Below are 21113 nucleotides of genomic sequence, written 5' to 3'. Positions count from 1 at the left end.
AGTCTGGGGAGCCTGACTGGAGGACAGACTAAGGATTTTAGATCTTATTCCCGTGAAGCCAGCAGCACGAGTGGGACTCAATTGAGCAAACTGGACCAACATCACTTGTTGCTCTGTGAAAATTATCCCCATCCACTGAGTCTTGAACCACGTTTGCATAGTTTTATACTTGAGAGCATCTTCCACTGGAGACATGAGCTGAAGTTATAATAATGGTTGCTTTTTATATTGAGTCATGAAAATAAAATATTATTTTATATATAAAGAATAAAATTAATATACTAATCTAAATCATCTAATGACAAAGCACATCCAGGGATAACATAGAACTTCAGTCTTTAGAGACATATCTAGCACTAATTCTAGTCAAACAAGACACACTAAACTTTTCACTGGATATATGGAGTTAAAACTATGGCCAACAAACTATTGAACTGGAATTCAGTGGTTTGGCTTTAGTATTTTGATTTAAAACATTTCTTATCTCTTTTATTACCTACTTTCTCCCAAACCCATAAAAAACATGCTTCAATGAGCTTGAAGCTGAATCTATTTCTTTTCATGTTATTAACCAGGTAAGCAAGAGACACAAATCCCAGGATCCTATGTCTTAAGTGGTCACTTTCCTTAGCCCAAGTATTCAATCATTTCATCCTTCAAGTATGAAATCCGGAGGAAAATGCGTGCACTAAAAAGAAAAGTTATCCAATGAAATTACGTCACAAGCAAACAGTAGTTTGGCGGGATCACAGTTGCTGGTTCCAAAATGTCAGACTGCTTTGTGTGTTTTAGTTCCATAGAATGACAACATTCATTTTCTAAATTTTCCTTACAATGAACTACATAACAGAAAGAGGTTTCATTTTTACTCATGCAAACTTTCAAAACTACTTTAAAACAAATAGTGCCACCAAGTGATTACTGTCATGGAAAATTATGGCAACTCTAAATAATATTTGGCTCAAAGTCCCAAGTAATAAAAGTCAAGAGTAATGAATTTTATCCATTTGGAGAGCTTCTCTTAAACTGTGGCAGTTCCTTTAAACTTGGGCCTCCACATAATGCTCTTATTGCACTGCTTAAACACTCAATAATCAGAATCTACTGAAAGAATATAATTTAAACAAATTCATAAGTGGCTTATAATACACAGTGTCAGTGATTAATGAGAAAGCATTAAACAGCAGAATGACTGGAAACTTTCTAATCAGCATACCAAAATGTATGCATTACTGACAGATTTCTCATACTTGAAACTTAGACAACTCCAAGAAAGAATTACATATTTATATAAACCATAAGCCACTCAGCAATGATCTGAACCTTCTGTAAAATTATGGCTTTTCTCAAATGGGAAAAACTTATTTATCAAGACCATTGAACATAAAGAAGCAATTAAATACAAACCAACTTGCATAGCCAACATAGCATTTTCTATTTAAAAATCAAAACTTTTCATCCTGACAGATATATTTGTCACTGAGAAGATATCATTTTTAAAAGAATATAGACACAGAACAGTCCAATTTCCCTTGCAAAAAGTGCAGTCAAAAGTTTACTGCAAATTACAGTCTATTATAATACTATATATAGGGACAAGCAGCTAAGATCACTTTCTCTTTTCCCAAAAGTACCTCTGGACATTTAGTCTTAAGGAAATAACCAAAGTACTATATGGTTTTGTACTTTTCATTTACAGGATATTCCCATCTCACCTCCAATATTCTTTTTAAGTATTAGAATTACCTGGACAAAACTCAGAAGGATCTCATCACTTTTCTATCAAAGACATCATTCTTGTATAATTCTGAGACATGGCTTTCAACCATTGTCCAGATAAATGCGTCCTACCGAAAAACATGAGCTAATCTCAGAAAGCAGTGATAAGACCCCTGATATTTTTACTTGACGACTATTACTCACTGGCATATACGTTCTCCTTCATCCTCTACCGCCTTGCCGAAGCCCCAGGGAATAGAGAAGGTCTGCCAAGTTTCTCCTTCAAGATCCTCATCCATGGTAGGTAGCCAAAACAGCCCACCTTTTCCTAAGGATGGAAAGAAAGAACTCTGTTCCTTATTCTTTTATAAGAAGAATGATGGTATCATAACAAACAACTGCTAGACAAGAAGAGCGAGAGAGGAAGGAGAGAAGGAATCGATGCTGAGAGGCCAATCATATTTCATCACTCAGCTACTTGGAAACCAGATATGCTTAGACAATCACGTGCTTTGAGAGATTTGAGGATGCAAAAGAGGAGTAGCACTGTCTTTTGTAAATTATTAACAGGGACCTTTTTCCTGACCATGAGCAAAGATGCACAGGTTACTCATTTAAGAAAAAAGCAATCAGGTTTGGCATGGAGCATAAAAATTGACAAGTCAAGAAACAAGATTTCTGACGTTCTGCCACTGACCCCTATGAATCAGGACAATCCAGTGCAGTTAGAGCTGAAGCGATATTACACTGGGAACGAAGTGGCACCTTCTGAAGGTCTGAAGAGGCCCTTACTGCAATTTCAGCATTTGCCTCTGACAAAAATGAACACTTGCTCCTCCCCATCTGAGAACTCACTATGGGATATTTGGTGCTATGAGCTGGAATGAAGCCACCTGCACACAATTCTCACAGCTCTCCTAGATTTCAAAGTGCTGCTAACTTCTCGCATTGCTTTCAAGTGTTTCATCCAAATTAGAGATTTAACACGTCTACCTTAAAGCTGTTCCAAAGTTGCCAATTTTAATGCTAGATCCTACCCAGTAATTTAAACTCAATGGGAAAATGCTGATTCAGAAAGCTTTCAGAAAGCATTGGCTTCCCATGCCATAGACAGGGGACATTTGGGGCACACTTGTGTTAAGTGGTATGGAATGTCTCTTTTTCTCTAGACCAGGATTTCTCAACTTCAGCATTATTGACATTTTGGGCTGGATACTTCTTTGTTGTGGGGCTGTACACTGAGGGATGTTGAACAGCATCCCTCGCCTCTACCCACTAGATGCCAGTGCATCTTCCCAGTTGTGACTACTAAGAATATCTCCAGACATTGCCAAATCTCCCCTGGGAGGCAGAATCACCCACCCCAGATTGAAATTACTGCTCTAGACTTATTTTTTTAGTGAAGTTTTTCAAAAGAGGAGGAATGTCATTTACATCTGAGATAGGCTCATGCCAAAGACAGGTGGTAGGCAAATAGTCAAGGCTTTAGGTGAACCATAGGATTCATATGCAGGTGGCCAATTTGATTTGTCAAAGTGGAGACACATTTAAAGTGGGGAATACCAACTCTCCAATGACATTTGCCAAACTGCTCATTACCTGTGATGGTTAATTTTATGTGACAACTTGACTGGGCCATGGGATGCCCAGATATTTGGTTAAACATTATTCTGGGTGTGTCTGTGAGGGTGCTTCTGGATGAGACTAACATTTGAATCAGTAGACTGAATAAAGCAGATTGCCCTCCCCAATGTGGGTGGGCCTCACCCAATCCATTAGAGGTCTGAAGAGAACAAAAGGCGGAGTAAGCGAGAATTCCCCCTCTCTGTCTGTTTTCGAGCTGGGACATGTGTCTTCTGCACTCAGACTGAAACTTATATCATTGACTCTCCTGTTTCTCAGGACTGGAACTACACCACTGGCTCTCCATGGTCTCTAGCTTGCAGAAGGCAGATTATGGGACTTCTCAACCTCCATAATCACGTGAGCCAATTCTTTATAATAAATCTCTCTCTCTCTCTCTCTCTATATATATATACATATACATACATACATATATGTATGTATTTGTGTGTGCATATATATATGTATATATTCTATTGGCTCTTGTTTCTCTGGAGAATCCTAACCTGCTGTTTGGAATATGCTAATTTCTCCTTAGTTACATATTCTTTATTTTACCTTGGTTTCTGTCATCCCATTGCAAGTAGGGTTTGTTCTGGCAAACTATTCTGAGCTGATCTTTGACAGCAAAACAAATCAAGGCAGAGATAATGAGGATATAGATTCTCTGCCTAGTCATGTAACCTTAACCAACCCCAGTTGGGAAGTTTCCTTATGAGCCTTAAATTAGTGCAAAATTATTCAATTAAATACAATAACAGCAGTCTATTTAAATTCAACACTGAGAAAATTAGGCAGATGGTTTCAAAAACAAAAGTGCAGTTTTACAAGTCCACAGGTGATGGTGGACATCTTTTCATTAAGAAGAATGGCATGCCCAAGGGGGAAATCATGCAGAGGGGAAATTGCCTTGGGAGAAGGAACAGCCTTCTGAGCCACAGAATTTCCGTTTTGAGTAGTAGTGAGTGTGATCAAAAGGAAGGCGATTTCCTCACGTGGTAAGCTGTGTCAGTATGGCTGTCTGTCACTCTAGGGCTTGTTTTGGAAATTAGTGTGGAGAGGTCAGTCTTTGAAGGGCTGAGGTTTGGGTTTGTTCTTCGAGGTTCCTATGGGAAAGGGTATTGAGTGGGCAGGGAACGAGAGGTGCTGTGCCCCATTTCCTTTGGGATAAGGAAAAGAGTTTTTAATAAAGCAGAATGGTGTTCTGAGATGGGTAAACTGTGTCCCTTCTATGGACTGGATTCTAGGAGGAAGAAGCTGTCTGCCTTGAGAAATGCCCAGGGTGCTCAATGTGGCCTGGATTGGGGAAGGACACGCCACTTGAGTGCTGGGTCCCAGAAGCAGGAGCTTCAAGAAATAAAATCTCTTTATTTCTAGCCTATTTCCCATATTTATTCCTTGGCTGCGTGCTGTGGATTTTTCTTTTCTTTTGGTTTGGAAACACTCATTTCTTAATAATGTCAAGAACTACCAATGGGATTACTGCATTTTTACATCATAGCTGGGTACCAAGGATTCACTAAACACCTAGCAAATGGCCTGCACAATGGCACATATGAAAGACTTAGATCACATGTTGCTACCCTTAGAGAGTTTATAGTCTAGGATTATATAGACAGATGATAACTATCCAAGAGCAGCAGATTTGAAAGATTTCATTTCATGTTTTCATTTTATCCTTTTACATAAAACTGGATTATTTTGCCTAGTTTAATAAACTAAAGGTACACTTTAATTGAGTGACTTTAAAATTACTTATGAACATAATCATCCTTTTTGACCAGCCAATAGAAAAAGAAGACTACTATTTTATAGTTAAGAAAATAATTTTATACCCCTCTTAGTAAGGTACTGAGAATTATTTAAGTTGTTCAGATAAAGAACTTAATTCTGGGTCTGACATTCAAGGCCTCTGCCACCTCTTTCTAACCTTCCTTTGTGGCCCTTCTTCTCTTCTGCTTTTTCTCATACTTTCAGTGCCAATTACAGTCAGCCCTCTGCATCTGCGGGTTCCGTATCCGCAGATTCAACCAACCACAGATGGAAAGGCCTACAATGGTTGCGTCTGTACTGAACACGTACGGACTTTTTTTCTCGTCATTATTTCCTAAACAATATGCTATAACAACTATTTACATAGCATTGACATTGTATTAGGTATTATAAGTAATCTAGAGATGATTTAAAGTATATGGGAGGATATGCGTAGGTTATATGCAAATACTACACCATTTTATATAAGGGACTTGAGCATCAGTGGATTTTGGTATCTGTGGGTGTCCTAGAACCAATGTCCTGCAGATACCGAGGGACAACTATATATCAAAAAATGCAATGAGCTCCCCCATGATTTTCTCCCTCCAAACATTTGGGTTTTTTCCTTCTCTCCCATTAGAACACAAATTCCCTTCTTCCTGATCAAAATTAATCCTTCTTCAAACACCTGACTCACAGCCCACCTCCTATGATGCCTTCCACTTTCTCCAAGAGAATTAATCTCACCACCTCAGTACTTCTAAAGGACGTGGTACCTCTGTAAAAGCAGCTATCACGCTCTGCCTTACATTGTATGTACTTGTGCTCAATTTTGCTAAGCTCACTTATCATTCTAGTAGGCTTTTGATAGATACTTTAGGATCTTCTACATAGATGATCATGTAATCTGCAAATGAAAGAAGTTTTACTTCTCCCCTTTCCAATCTCCGTCCCCCCACTCCCCAACCCCTTGCCATAACGCACTGGTTAAAACCTCCAGTACAAAGTTGAATAGAACTAGTAAGAATGGAAATCCTTGCCTTGTTCCTGATCTTATGGGGAAAGCATTCTTCACTAGTACAAAGAGTAGATAAACTGAACTTTATTAAAAATTTAAAAGTGTGGTCTTCAACAGTGTGGGGTATAGAGAAAATATTTCTGTATTTCTGCAGAGTTGAGGATTTCTGAATAAATTTTGCCGAAAACTTGGGATCCTGAGCTGAGAGCAACCCCTGGGATGAACTATATAGCTACTGTATAGATATGATATCTATGTTGTATGGACTGTATAACTGTATAGATACTGAGAGAACTCCAGAGAGATTTACCTAACTTGGGAGGTATGTGTTTACATTTCAAGAGAAAATGAGGCTCAGGGCCTTGGAGAGCCAGAGACATTCAGGCTTGTCTAGTCCTTAGAAGATTTAATTACATTCTAAAAGGTTAGAGTAAGAACCCAGGATCCTTTCACCCCATCTCCAAGGAGCAGAAGTTTTATTCCCTCTTTTTGAGAGAAAAGGGGGAGGCAGATGCCTTTTTCTCCTGTATATAAGTGGAGAAAATCCATTTTTCTGCATTCCTCACCTATGGATCATCTGGCCCCTCATATAAGAGATTTTTCCATCTGGCTTTCATTGTGATGCCCCAGGGGTAAGGTCTGGGGCAAGGTGGCCAATGCAGTGATTATTAAGTAAATAACACTAATGATAGCCTGTCTCTGATTCAGAAAACCTCATAGACACAATGAAGATAAAATTAATGAAGATTAATATTAAAAATCCAACAAAAAGACACTGGGCTTTGATTTCTGTCTCTCTTGCTGCAGGAGGCTGTAAAGAAAAGGTCCTAATTTTCTGAGAAATGGCACATGCCCTCAGGACAAAAGCAGCTTCCGTGCTCATTTTCCTGTCAAAGTTCTCATTTTTTCCTTCACTTTTTTTTCCTTTTTTTATTGTGGTAAAATATATATAACATAAAATTTATCATTTTAACCGTTTTTAAGTATATAATTCAGTGACATTAAGTACATTCACAATGTTGTGCAACCATCACCACAATTTATTTCCAGAAATTTTCCATCATCCCCACAAGAAACTCTGTGCCCATTAAACAATAACTCCCCATCACCTTTTCCCCCAGCCCCTGGAAACCTCTATTCTACTTTCCGTCTCTATGAAACTTACCTATTTCAGGTAACTTATATAGGTGAAATCATACAGTATTTGTTCTTTTGTGTTTGGCTTATTTCACATAACATAATGTTTTCAAAGGTCATCCATGTTGTAACATGTATGAGAATTTCATTCCTTTTCATGGATGAATAGTATTCCATTGTATGGATACACCACATTTTGTTTACCCATCCATCTGCTGATGGACACTTGGGTTGTTTCCACCTTTTGGATATTGTGACTAATGCTGTTATGAATATTGGTGTACAAGCATCTGTTTGAGTCCTTGCTTTCAATTCTTTTGAGTATATACCTAGGAGTGGAATTGCTGGATCATATGGTATTTCTATGTTTAACTTTTTGAGGAACTGCCAAACTGTTTTCCACAGCAGCTACACCATTTTTCATTCCCACCAGCAATGCACAAGGTTTCCAATTTTCTACATCCTCACCAACAGTTATTTAACATTTTCCTTCACTTTTGTACTTTTGTCAGCTCTTCAGTAATTTTTAAGCTTTTTAAAAAATATTTTATCCAGGGAATTCGTCTGAATAACTGACCCTGCCACTCTTGGAAACAGGACTTCCTTTTACTTTTTTTTTTTAACAAATTTCTATGACAGTACCACACAGAGTTGGTACAATAAGCCTCAAAGTAATATCATTGGTTCTACAGCATTGGGGGAAACTTTTTTTTTTGTGAGGAAGATTGGCCCTGAGCTAACATCTGCCAATCCTCCTGTTTTTGCTGAGGAAGACTGGCCCTGGGCTAACATCCATGCCCAGCTTCCTCCACTTTATAAGGGACGCCGCCACAGCATGGCTTGACAAGCGGTGAGCCGGTGCGCGCCCGGGATCCGAACTGGCGAACCCCGGGCCCCTGCAGCGGAGCGCACGCCCTTAACCGCTTGTGCCACTGGGCCGACCCCTGGGGGAAACTTTTATTTTTGATAGAATGCTAAGAACACGTACACCCTTAAATTTACATCAAAATATATATTATTTTGAATTCCTAGGTTCATTTTTAATACTTCTCCATATATAGATTTCTGCCCTTCTCAAATGGCTGACACAGTGGTAACAGAAAGAACATGTTCACTCTAAAAAATACATCACTTACAGAATAAATCATTTTAAGCTAAAATCACTCTTTGGAGAGCAGCCTGCTTGTGTTTTGTAAAAATGTTTTTCCCTACTAACAATAAGAGCTGACTTTAATGAAAATTGGGGAAATGTTGGCGCTACTTTTCTGTTATCTATATGCTGTCATGTATTTTTCTATTTTCCTTTGTTTTCTCTATAAAAGAGTAAGGAAAATATCACATGGCTTGCTGAGACTAAGACTAATCTTTTTCAACTTTGAACTCATAGCTAGAAATAATAAACACAGAATGAGATTTTATCCTTCCAGCAGAAAGAAAAGGAAATGTCATTAAAAACATAAATTGATTATAGTCTTTTGAAATGGAATGTGAAGTTTTCCTCCCAAACTCTTTCTCTCAATCTAAACGCTCCAATAATAGTGTTGAGGTTCAGATAAGTTGGCTATTAAGTAAATTAGCTTTGAACATACAAGTGGCATTTAAAAAACCTGTCTAGCCAGGAAAGATTTAAGTTGAATTGTACCTGCAATGAAAGATGAGGAAAGAATTAAAAAAATTCATTACGTAGAATTCACATAGCAATTCATATTTTCTATGCATCTATGATCACATGCAAGTCATTGCTCAAAAAGGCCCTGTGCATTTTCCAGTGGGCACCATTTTCCATAAAACTCACAATGGCAGCATTTAATATTTCCATCAATCTTCCTTCCCTATCATTCATTCAATGTTTACTGAGCACCGAAAGTGACCCAAGCATTTTGCTAGGCAGTAGGGCTAGAGAAATGAATAATGTCTGTGCCAGTTCAGTGACTTCAGCATCTCCCTCCCCACAATGTTTGAGACTGCTAGTTGCAGTTTTCTTGTACCTGTTTTTTGCCTCCCTGCCCAAGCCCTTTGAATTAATAATTCCTTATCCACAACCCCACATCCCTTTACTGTATGGTTCTTGACTTGGCTTTATCCCTGGGCGTTGCTATTTAGGTCTGCCTCACTCCCTCCACACTCTACATCTTCTAAGCCAGTCTCAGTCACACCACCCCCATTCCTCAGCTCTGGAATTTGGTCTAGTTGCAATGCCCAATGCTCTCAATGAGAATTGGGATTAATGATGACAGGTAAAATACAGGACTCCCATTATATATGAATTTCAAATAAACAATAAATTTTTTAGTATAAGTATATTCCATGCAATATTTGGGATGGGACATACTGATACTAAACAATTATTTGATACTATCTGAAATTCAGATATAACTGGGAGTCCTGTATTTTTATTTGCTAAATCTGGTAACCCTAGTCAGGGCAAATAAAATACATTCCTCAAGGAACTGACCATTGTGAATTAACATTTGTGCTACTAGATGAATCACAGTAGAATTTGAGACTGGTCTTAGTTGAGTTCCCCTGGAAGCAGACCCTGAGATAAGAATCTGAGTGCAAGTGGTTTATTTGGGATGTGACAGAAAAGAGAGAAGGGAAAGAAGCCAGTACAGTGTGCATTAACCAACAAGTTATTGCTGTGGATAAGTGAAAAGTCGCTTTAGAGATGTCTCCCCCAAGGGACAAGAATGCTGCAATATCTTTCTTCAACTCACATTTGGCATTAGTTGAGGATCGCTCCTGGGGATTTTAGGTCTTCAGCATTTCCAGCTAAGCATGTCTTGGTAGCCAGAGGAAAGCCAGTGGCAGAAAGTGATAGGTGCTTACAGCAAAGCCAGTAGAAATGGTGAGTGCCAAGGAGATATGAACAGGCACTGCCGTGACAGCATCTGCTACAGTGATTTCTCCACATCATGAGCCCCTATAAACTGAGTTAATTTGGGAGGCAAATGTAAGTCCAAAAATCACGGCAAGTAAGAATTGGGAAAGACCTCAAAGATACTCTCGTCCAACTCCCTTATTTCACAGATCAGGACATTATGGCTCAGAGAGAGTTTCTTATCTAAAGGGAAAGAGTTACCTATTGGCAGGTCCAAGATGCTGTTTCTATTATTGTCAGGTCTCTATCAAACAGTGATGGATGCTTTGCAAAGAATTTTCACATTTCACAGACCGTGGTCCTACCACTCCACACCCAAGGGAGAAGCAGCTCTTTGAGTTTGGTTAGGAGTGGTGTGATGGGCAAGCTCCAGAGTTATCTGGACATTATGTAGACTCAGAAAGGCCCCTCTCACCATGAGCTGAAAACTCAGCCTCCTGCTTGGGTCTAGGAGGCAGAGTAGGGTGTGAATTAGGAATCAGGCTTCTTCCATGCAGAGGTCACCCTGCCCCGGAGCCATGTCACTGACTTTTCTTCTGTTCCCCACCCTCAGGTCAACAAGATGCCTGGCCTTACGCCTTTATATGAGCCAAGATCTCATATAAAGAATGCACCACCCCACCCCCCGGGAGGATGGAGCTTCTCCAGGCAGTGCCAGGCTGGGCTCATCTCTCTACTCTAACATCCAGTATTCCTCCAGAGGGGTCCCACAGAAACCTTAGATGTGGACAGAATTCTTGCTCTGATTCCCCCCCAAATTTGGGGTAGAAATCAAGTGGGATCATGGTGTGAAATCTCTAAATTTCTATAAATTTACTATCTATAAAAGATAACATAAAGAACAACAAAAGACCCAGAACAGCCAAGGCAACCCTGAGAAAAAAGAACAAAGCTGGAGGCATCACAATCCCTGACTTCAAAATAGACTACAAAGCTATGGCAATAAAAATAGCATGGTACTGGCACAAAAACACACACAGATCAATGGAACAGAATTGAAAGCCCATAAATAAAACCACACATCTACGGACAGCTAATCTTTGACAAAGGAGCCAAGAACATACAATGGAGAAAGGAAAGTCTCTTCAATAAACGGTGCTGGGGAAACTGGACAGCCACATGCAAAAGAATGAAAGTAGACCATTATTTCACACCATACACAAAAATTAACTCAAAATGGATTAAAGACTTGAATGTAAGACCTGAAACTATAAAACTCCTAGAAGAAAACATAGGCAGTACACTCTTTGACATCAGTTTTTTTTTTTTCTTTTTGTGAGGAAGATCAGCCCTGAGCTAACATCTGGGCTAATCCTCCTGTTTTTGCTGAGGAAGACCGGTTCTGAGCTAACATCTATTGCCAATCCTCCTCCTTTTTTTCCCCAAAGCCCCAGTAGATAGTTGTATGTCATAGTTGCGCATCCTTCTAGTTGCTGTATGTGGGACGCGGCCTCAGCATGGCCGGAGAAGCGGTGCGTTGGTGCACGCCCGGGATCCGAACCCGGGCCGCCAGTAGCGGAGTGTGCACACTTAACCGCTAAGCCACGGGGGCGGCCCCCGACATCAGTCTTGATGTCAGTATCTTTTTGAATACCGTATCTTCTCAGGCAAGGGAAACAAAAGAAAAAATAAACAAATGGGACTACATCAGAATAAAAAGCTTCTGCAAGGCAAAGTAAACCACGAACAAAACGAAAAGACAACCCACCAATTGAGAGAAAATATTTGCAAATCATATATCTGACAAGGGGTTAATTTCCAAAATATATAAAGAACTCATATAACTGAACAACCAAAAAACAAACAACACGATCAAAAACTGGGCAGAGGATTTGCAACAACATGGATGGACCTGGAGTATATTATGTTAAGTGAAATAACCCAGAAAGAGAAAGACAAACACTGTATGATCTCACTCATATGTGGAATACAAACCAACACATGGATAGAGAAAACTGTATTGTGGTTACCAGGGGCATTGGGGTGGGGGGGTAGGCACAAGGGGTGAAGGGAGACATGTATATGGTGATTGACAAAAAAAATGCACAACCAAAATTTCACAATGTTATAAACTATTAAGACAACAATAAAAAATTTTAAAAAATTAAAAAATTTAAAAAAATATGGGCAGAGGATATGAACAGACATTTCTCCAAAGAAGATATATAGATGGCCACCAGGCACACGAAAAGATGTTCAACATCACTAATTATTAGGGAAATGCAAATCAAAACTACAATGGATTTCACTTTATACCCGTCAGAATGGCTATAATCAACAAGACAAGAAATACAAATGTTAGAGAGGATGTGGAGAAAAGGGAACCCTCATCCACTGCTCGTGGGAATGCAAACTGGTGCAGCCACTATGGAAGACAGTATGGAGATTTCTCAAAAAACTAAAACTAGAAATATCATATGATCCAGCTATTCCACTACTGGGTATTTATCCAAAGAACATGAAATCAACAATTCTAAGAGATTTATGCATCCCTATGCTCATTGCAGCATTATTCACAATAACCAAGACATGGAAGCAACCCAAGTGCCCATCAATGGATAAATGGATAAAGAAGATGTGGTATATATTTACAATGGAATACTATCCATCCATAAAAGAGACAAAATCGTGCCATTTGTGACAAGATGGATGGACCTTGAGGGTATTAACGCTAAGTGAAATAAGCCAGACAGAGAAAGACAAACACCGTACAATTTCACTCACACGTGGAAAACAAACACATGGATAAGGAGAACAGATTACTGGTTACCAGAGGAGAAGGAGGTGGGGGGAAGGTGAAAGGGGTAAAGGGGCACATATGTATGGTGACGGATAAAAACTAGACTATTGGGCCGGCCCCATGGCTTAGCAGTTAAGTGCGCACGCTCCACTGCTGGCGGCCCGGGTTCAGATCCCGGGCGCGCACCAACGCACCGCTTCTCCGGCCATGCGGAGGCCGCGTCCCACATGCAGCAACTGGAGGGATGTGCAACTATGACATGCATATCTACTGGGGCTTTAGGGAAAAAAAAAGGAGGAGGATTGGCAATGGATGTTGGCTCAGAGCCAGTCTTCCTCAGCAGAGGGAGGAGGATTAGCATGGATGTTGGCTCAGGGCTGATCTTCCTCACACACACACACAAAAACTAGACTATTGGTGGTGAACACAATGCAGTCTATACAGAAACTGATATATAGCAATGTATACTTGGAATTTACACTATGTTATAAGCCAACATGACCTTAGTAAAATAATTTTTTAAAAAATGATGACATAAAACTAAGATACTCCAGCCCCTGGCATAGAACTGCCACATAGTAAATGCTCAGTAATGTTTAATGAATGAGGAACAGAGTCCCTGAATTGCAACTTATTGCTTATCCTCATATAAAAATCAATGTATTCTACTTCTTTTTGCTCAGTTTGTTAGAAACTCTTGACCACATGATTTGATGGTGATGTTCATATTTTGTGGCCTCTGATATAGGGTGCACTCAACTGTAATAGGAGTAGCTAAGGAAGAGGATGGCAAGTATGGGAAGAAATATCCAATGCAAATATTATGACTCGAAGAAAATTTTTGCTGATCTAATGACCTTTGAAATGTATCCATGATGTTTTTACTTACCTAAGCTTTTATAATTTAAACGAAAACAAGAAAACCAATCAAGATAATGTAATCGATTCTAACTTAGTAATGACAAATTTTTCTTCCCAAACCAGAATTTTTCTCCTGCAATATGTAGCAACTAATAATTTTCTTATCTGGCCCATAAATGACCTCACAGTAAGTCAAAGAAATTCAACTGGGATTTTAATGTCATATTTAACATTATTTTTCACTTCTTAACGCAATATGTCAGACCTACACTTAAAGAATTATAGATTGTAAGCAAACCCATTTATCAGAGTTACTTTAAAATTAGTCAAGCCCTTGGGGAAAGCACAGGGTAGGTACTAAGCATCATAATGAGTCTATTGCTTCAAGCCCTTAAACATCAAACCCCAGAAATGAACTCAACCTGGAATGTTCCATATGTCTTCAAGATATATGTGGTAAAACCTTTGTGTCCATTTAATTAGAACATAACTTCTTGAAATCACATGTTTTCTAAGAAGACAATGAATGTAACCTTAACTCCATACTATTTGGAGTTTCTTTACGGACACGGTGTCTTAGACTCCAGGGAATTCAGACGTGAGCTTTGAAAAGGATCTTGGACACCACTGAGTCCACTTAAATCATTTTACAAATGACAAAATCAACGCCCAGAAAAACTAAGTGGTGTTCTCTAGCCCAGGGGTCTGTAAAGGGCCAGATAGTTAATATTTTAGGCTTTGTGGGCCCTATGGTCTCTGTCACAACTACTCAGTTCTGCCACTGTAGTGTGAAAGGCAATACTTCAACAAATAAGTGTGGCTGTGTTCCAATAAAACTTTGTTTACAAAAACTGGTGGTGGCCTAGACTTGGCCTGTGGGCCGTAGTTTGCCAAACCCTGATCTAGATTGCACAGCTGAATATTGTCATGGCCAGGCCAGACCCAGCTTCCATGACTGGCTATGTTTATTTACTTATTCATCTAACTAATACCTATTAAGAGTCTATTGGGTGCCAGATATGAGGCAGGATAGTAGGGCATTTTGGTGCAGTTGATTAACTCCAAGTTCAGACTGTAATATTTTGTCCACAGGGATAAAATTTAGCAGTCTCCACTAGTTATGTCTCAAGAAAACATCTCTAATTGGAGATCAAATTTCTGATCATAGAAATTGTCTATGGGACACAAAAATTTGATCTCCTTTAGAGCTAATAGCATAATACATCTACAGTTGTAGGTCTCTGTTCCCAAATGCATAGGTGGCCTGATAATTTTATTACCAGAAATGAACCATAAGGATTTCCAGGATCAGCATCCCTACCCATCCCCTGGGTCATGAGGGTTTCTTCCAGGGAGTTCTCACAGCATTTGGCTCACCCTACAACCACTTAATCCTTTCTAATACAGTGTCTCTGCCAAATGATATCATGGGAGGAACTGGTTTCAGAGAAAATGAGAAGACTAGATCCAAAGAGATGGACTCAAGCGAAGCAGAGGGACAGGAGAAATGTTGAGTCATTTGTTGAATCTTTCCACAAATATTTACTAGCTCCAACAACATTCTGGGGATATAGGGGTGAAGTCTAGAGACAAGGTCCCATTATAGAGCAGCTAAAAGTAGAGTTGGGGGAGGCATTAGTGATCAGTTCTCTGAAAATAAATAAACAAAAGAGAGTAATGGATTAGAGAGTGACTGGGAGCTGTGGATAGAGAGAAGAGGGCTACGTAAAATACAGTGATCAGGGAAGGCCTCTTCAATAGGGTGCCTTTTAGGATAAGTCCTGCATGATGACAAGGAGTCAGCCTCGTAGGGATCACGATAATAAGAACCACAGGTTCAAATGTCCTGAGGCAGGAACTTGTTTGGTGTGTTCAGTGTGGTTAGACTAGTGCAGGTATATAAGCAAAATAATGGTGTGAGATGAGGTCAAAACAGAAGGTAGAGGTGGCTGCAATCCCTGGCCATTGTGCCTGTGAGTCAATGTCTACAAAGCAGGGTACGTGGTGCTCCACAGGGCATGGCCCTAGATGATCCACTGGGGTGCAGGATAAAAACATCAGCACTTTTATTTAAATGTATTTTTTGTCTAAAATAATAGAAAAGAAATTAAGCTTTGCTAAGAGGTCATATAAAGATTGCCACTGGTGCTCTCTCTTAGTCAGGATGTCTGAAGGTCATGAACCAAGCTATGTTACTGGAAATTTCCTGAGGGAAAAGAGTTATCAAAGGGTCTGCAGGGCACCTGCAATACTTTTGTTCTGTTGCAGTTGATACGTGCCTTGTTAAGAGAATTTACAGATTATGTTCTCTAATTGTAACTAAATGAACCCTCACACAACACATGGATAGCTTAAAAAGCTCTGTGCAAAGGAATCAAGGATTGAAAGTGACACAAATAACGCAAGCATAAGAGAAAAGCAAGAAAATAGTAGAGTTTACGTTTCTCCTTCCCCTAGTATAAGCTCTTTAACAGCAACATGTCCTGGGTGACAACAATAATGATCTAATTCAATACTTTCAACAGTGTTTGACACATTTCACGTCGTGATTCAGTATTTAGATATGTATATATAGACATGTAAATGTATACAGTTATAGAGATATAGGAATATAACTGAAATAAGAGTTTCTTAAAACAATACTTATTAATAATATACTCTGACATGTTCTTTTCTATTTTACTAAAAGTGATATTACTTATTATTAATATTATAATTCACCAATAGGTTGTGATATGCAGTTTGAAAAATACCAATACAATCAGATCCAAGGAGAAATCAGCCACACAAAATCGACATTAAGACTACCTAAATATAGGTTAACATCCATTACTGTTAACCATCAATCTCACCACAAGAGTATATTTTTCCCCTTAGAAATTGGCTAATGGTAGCATGAAGTCATCACAATTTGCAAAATATTTAAAAAACTAAGCATCCAGACCATGAAAACAAACCACTACCATATTTTCCAGGAATATTAAAAACCACAAGACAAGACTCAATTCATTATTTTACAAAATTTTACTAAACTTGATGCATGTTTAAAAGTCTCTTTTAAGCTCTCTTAATATATTAATTCAGTAGTGTGTGTATATAGTCTGTAAACACATATATACATACACAGACACAGGCATATATGGACAGTCTTACCATTTCTTTGCTGAGGTGATGTGTGAACAAATAAGTTTGGAGACCACCACTATAGCTCACAGAATTTGTCTACCTTGGACCTTCATTATCTGTCTGTGGATTTCCAGGACCCTAGAACTGAGAACTGTGATTTTCCACCTTGTTTTTCCTGCTATTGTCTAACTCAGTGTTTGCAGTCCTTAATTACCTGAACTACTAGCCTAGAGACTGTACCTACTTTGTCAAATCCTTCTCCCCAAAGCAAGTGATTGATGGACATAGACATCATAAGACCAGGCCACATAGTAGTTATTCCCATGCCAAAGCCTTGTATGAATAGGTTCATTCCGATTCTACTTACTCTACAATCTGGATATTCTTTTAGAAAAATCGAATGTGTGAAAGGATCTGGTGTGTCCCAATCACTACTCAGTTTACCCAGTCAGATAATCTGCCCTCGAGGTTTGGAGAGAGAGAAACAAACCTGGACTGGTCACAATAGATATATGAACCTCAGCCACTGTCTTAGCCTCTCTATACCTCAGTTTTCATATTCATAAAATGCTGAGAATACATACCTCTAATTAATCCTATTATAGGGATTAATTAGAAAATCTATGGAATGCACTTTAGCACACTGCTCAGCATAGAATAAGTACTCCATTAGCTGTGGCTATCACTGCTGCTATTGTGATAGTCATCTTTCCTGTGGAGATTTAGTTCTGTGTAGCACATCTTCATATATTGTATATAACTCACATAGATGTGCTTTAAAAAAATCATATTCAATGGTGAAAAGCTGAAAGCTTTTCCTCTAAGATCAGGAACAAGACAAGGACGCCTACTCTCATCACTTTTATTCAACATAGTACTGGAAGTCCTAGCCAGAGCAATTAGGCAAGAAAAAGAAATAAAAGGCAAACAAATTGGAAAGGAAGAAGTAAAACTGTCACTATTTGCAGATGACTTGATATTGTATACAGGCATACCCCGGAGATATTGCAGGTTCGGTTCCAGACCACGGCAATAAAGTGAATATCATAATAAAGTGAGTCACACGAATTTTTTGGTTTCCTAGTGCATATAGAAGTTATGTTTACACTATACTGTAATCTATAAGTGTGCAATAGCATTATGTCTATAAAACCAATGTATACACCTTAATTAAAAAATACTTTATTGCTAAAAAATGTTAACCATCATCTGAGTCTTCAGTGAGTTGTAATCTTTTTGCTGGTGGAAGGTTTTGTAAAAAAATGCAATATCTGTGAACTGCAACAAAGCAAAATGCAATAAAACAAGGTATGTCTGTATAGAAAAGCCTAAAGACTCCACTAAAAAAACCTGTTAGAATTAATACACAAATTCAGTAACCCCTCCTGCCACTTAACATGGGGGCAGGAGCATCATAGCTTGCTAAACTGGTTTAATATAGTGTCCAGGCCAGGCAACCTTCAGATAGCCAGACATTCACTGTGGGTGGCTGGGAAGGGGCAAGGACTGGGAAGAACCTCTCAGAAGAGTTTAAATACAGGAGGCGTTAGTCATTTATTGCTGGCAAAATCTGGACTGGTCTGGCAGCCTGAGCCCACCTCTCTATATCCCAGCCATTCTTCTTTGTTGTCAAGAGAAAAAAAAAATCAAGTCACACATTTTCACATTCATGAGTAAGAAAAGAATACCATCCTAATTATATTTGCGAGAAAACTAAAACAATCCTTGAGTTAGATCGGCACTGCTGTCTTGACCACTTTCTGTTTCCGTAGCCACTAGGTCGACTTTCAAAATGAATATAAGCACTCACCTGTATTTTTCATAGATGAAGATGAAATGAAAGGGCAGGGTTTGGAATCTTGCATTTTATTTTCCACTCTCTGGGTAAAGTTAGGTTATTAAGTCACTTATTTTTTCTCTTGGTTTCTTTTCCATCCACCTATAAGATAAATGATATCTGGTTTTGACTACCTTCTTTGTACAAAATGTGTTATACATTTAAAGAACAGTATAATTCACTCGGTTTTACTCACCACAAGCATTCTTCTCCTGGGAACGTCACAAATGGATATTCTTTTGGCTTTTCTACCTCTACCACCCTCAATTTAAATAAGGATTAACTTTACGAAACTACTGGTAACAATGAATTATAAGATTTCTTTCACATTTTTCTGCACAAGAACAAACATGTACTAGAGAAAAACCCATTTCACTATAGAAGGAAACACATTTTACTATAAATAGAAGTCAAGAATGCCAACAAAATCAAAGAGCGATAAGGTCAATGGAAAGTGTCCATTAAACTCCTTTCAATTTTGGAATGCATCTTTGTTCTTAGGGGATTAGTAGGTGAGTGGAAGTCTTCATGGATAAAGGAGGCATCGATTCTCTAGAATATTCGCAGAGCAACAAAAGAATGACAGAGGAGGCTGTTTTATTTTTGCATATAAAGACAAGAGGCCCAACTGCTTTTGTGTTTGCTAAATAACCCCTCAGTCACTCAGGAGGAAGCACACCTTTCCCCAAAGGATACCAAAATCTATTCTCCAATTGTGCATGCAAATCAAAACCACTGGTCATTTTCCCCATCCCTTCTACTTACCCTGTTCAAAGTCTTGGCTTACTCTCCTGGGCTCTAGCATCTCCTAGGTGGCTTCCTCTATCCTTGCCCCTCTGGTGTGTCTGACCACCCATCTAGTGCTGCCAATGCAATGTCCTTCAAGTGTCCTCAGTCTGCACCCAGGCTCTTTTCTGCTTCCTCCCTCTTTGCTGCACTCTTGTTAACTTTCTGAGCAGTCTTTATTTATGGCACATATTCCTGGTAGAAGTGATTTTCACAGACCCATGCAACATGTGCGACTTGCCAAGGCAGCAGCATGAGTAGGAGTCCAGTTTTCCCTTCCTCTGCCTCTGCCTGGCAGCCTATTGTCTCCTCCCGCGAGCACCTGCAGCAAAGTCACAGCCTAAAGTTGTGACAGTACCACGATATCCAAGGCAACCAATGGCAAGGTCCTAAACATAGAATTATTTCAATGCAAGACAAAGCATAACACAAAGCTGAGTAACAGGCGAACAAGGCAGATGCTTTAATATATGTCTTTATTAACATTCAATTGAGCCAAAGTAATTTCTGGCTGTCATAAGACTTCTTTCACAACTTCTACAAAGAAGGAGCACCACAAATTAAGAAATTGTATGGCCATGCCACAATTCCTGATAAAATATATTAAAAGGATACTGAGGGGAATAAAATAATGAAGAAAAGAATTTCCAAGCTGTCTTTGTCAAACACTTAAGACATCAGTTCTTTCTAAGTCAGAAGCAGTGAACTAGAGGCAGAAATTATCATTACTCATTATTTTTAGTTTAGATTGAATTAACTAGAGTTGCAATAATGTTTCCTTTAGTCATACATAATATATATGACTTTAGTCATAGCTTATCACTGAGCTATGAAACAATCTGTGCCATCATTCTTATAATAAGTCAAAAACTTTAAGTGACTCCCCACTACCAAGACACAGGATAGCCTAGGGGGTGCTACAGACCTTCATAATCTCCACCAGATCCACCAAAATCTCCTCAAATATCCACACAATCTAAATAAAAGTAGTGTGCTTCCCATACAAATACATCTTCACGACAATTTCCATAGCCATACACCTCCAACCAGGTTGCTACTCTTAAACCCCTTGAATTACTCCTGGTCCTTCATCCAAGAGGCAGAAGTCAAGACAAGATTAAATGTACAAGGATTTTATTAGTGGAAATGCCTGTGCAAAGGGAAATACGGATGGAGCCAGGTAAGGTTAAGAGAGGTGACAGATCCACCTTCATTTGGGTGGAAACATCCTAGACTCCCTTAATGTCTAAGGAAGGTTCAGCAAAGCTGCCGGGGAGTTCCTGAGCCAAGACCAACCAACAAAGGAGTCTATGTCTCCTGGAACAGTATACCTTAGCATCCCCATCCTGCTCAGTCATTGTTGGGGAGCAGCCCATGGGAGGCAAGATCCACAATGGATCCCAGAGTAGAGAAGCTAGGGCCCTGGGACAACTGTGCCCCAGCGTAGAAGGTCTGCGAGGTGCATTCTCAGGGCCAACACTCCACTGCTACATAGAAATTCAAATGTTTGTACCTGTACAATAAATCTGGAACCTGGCATCTAAAATTTCTCTGATCTCCACCTAACCCATGTGTAAACTGTAATTTCTAGCACTTCATTTTTTGACACCTTTATATTAGTCTAAGTACC

This window comes from Diceros bicornis, chromosome X (genome assembly GCF_020826845.1).
Source record: "Diceros bicornis minor isolate mBicDic1 chromosome X, mDicBic1.mat.cur, whole genome shotgun sequence".
In the NCBI taxonomy this organism is placed as follows: domain Eukaryota; kingdom Metazoa; phylum Chordata; class Mammalia; order Perissodactyla; family Rhinocerotidae; genus Diceros; species Diceros bicornis.
The sequence above is the reverse complement of the archived record's forward strand: the minus strand, read 5'-3'. Positions refer to the sequence as shown.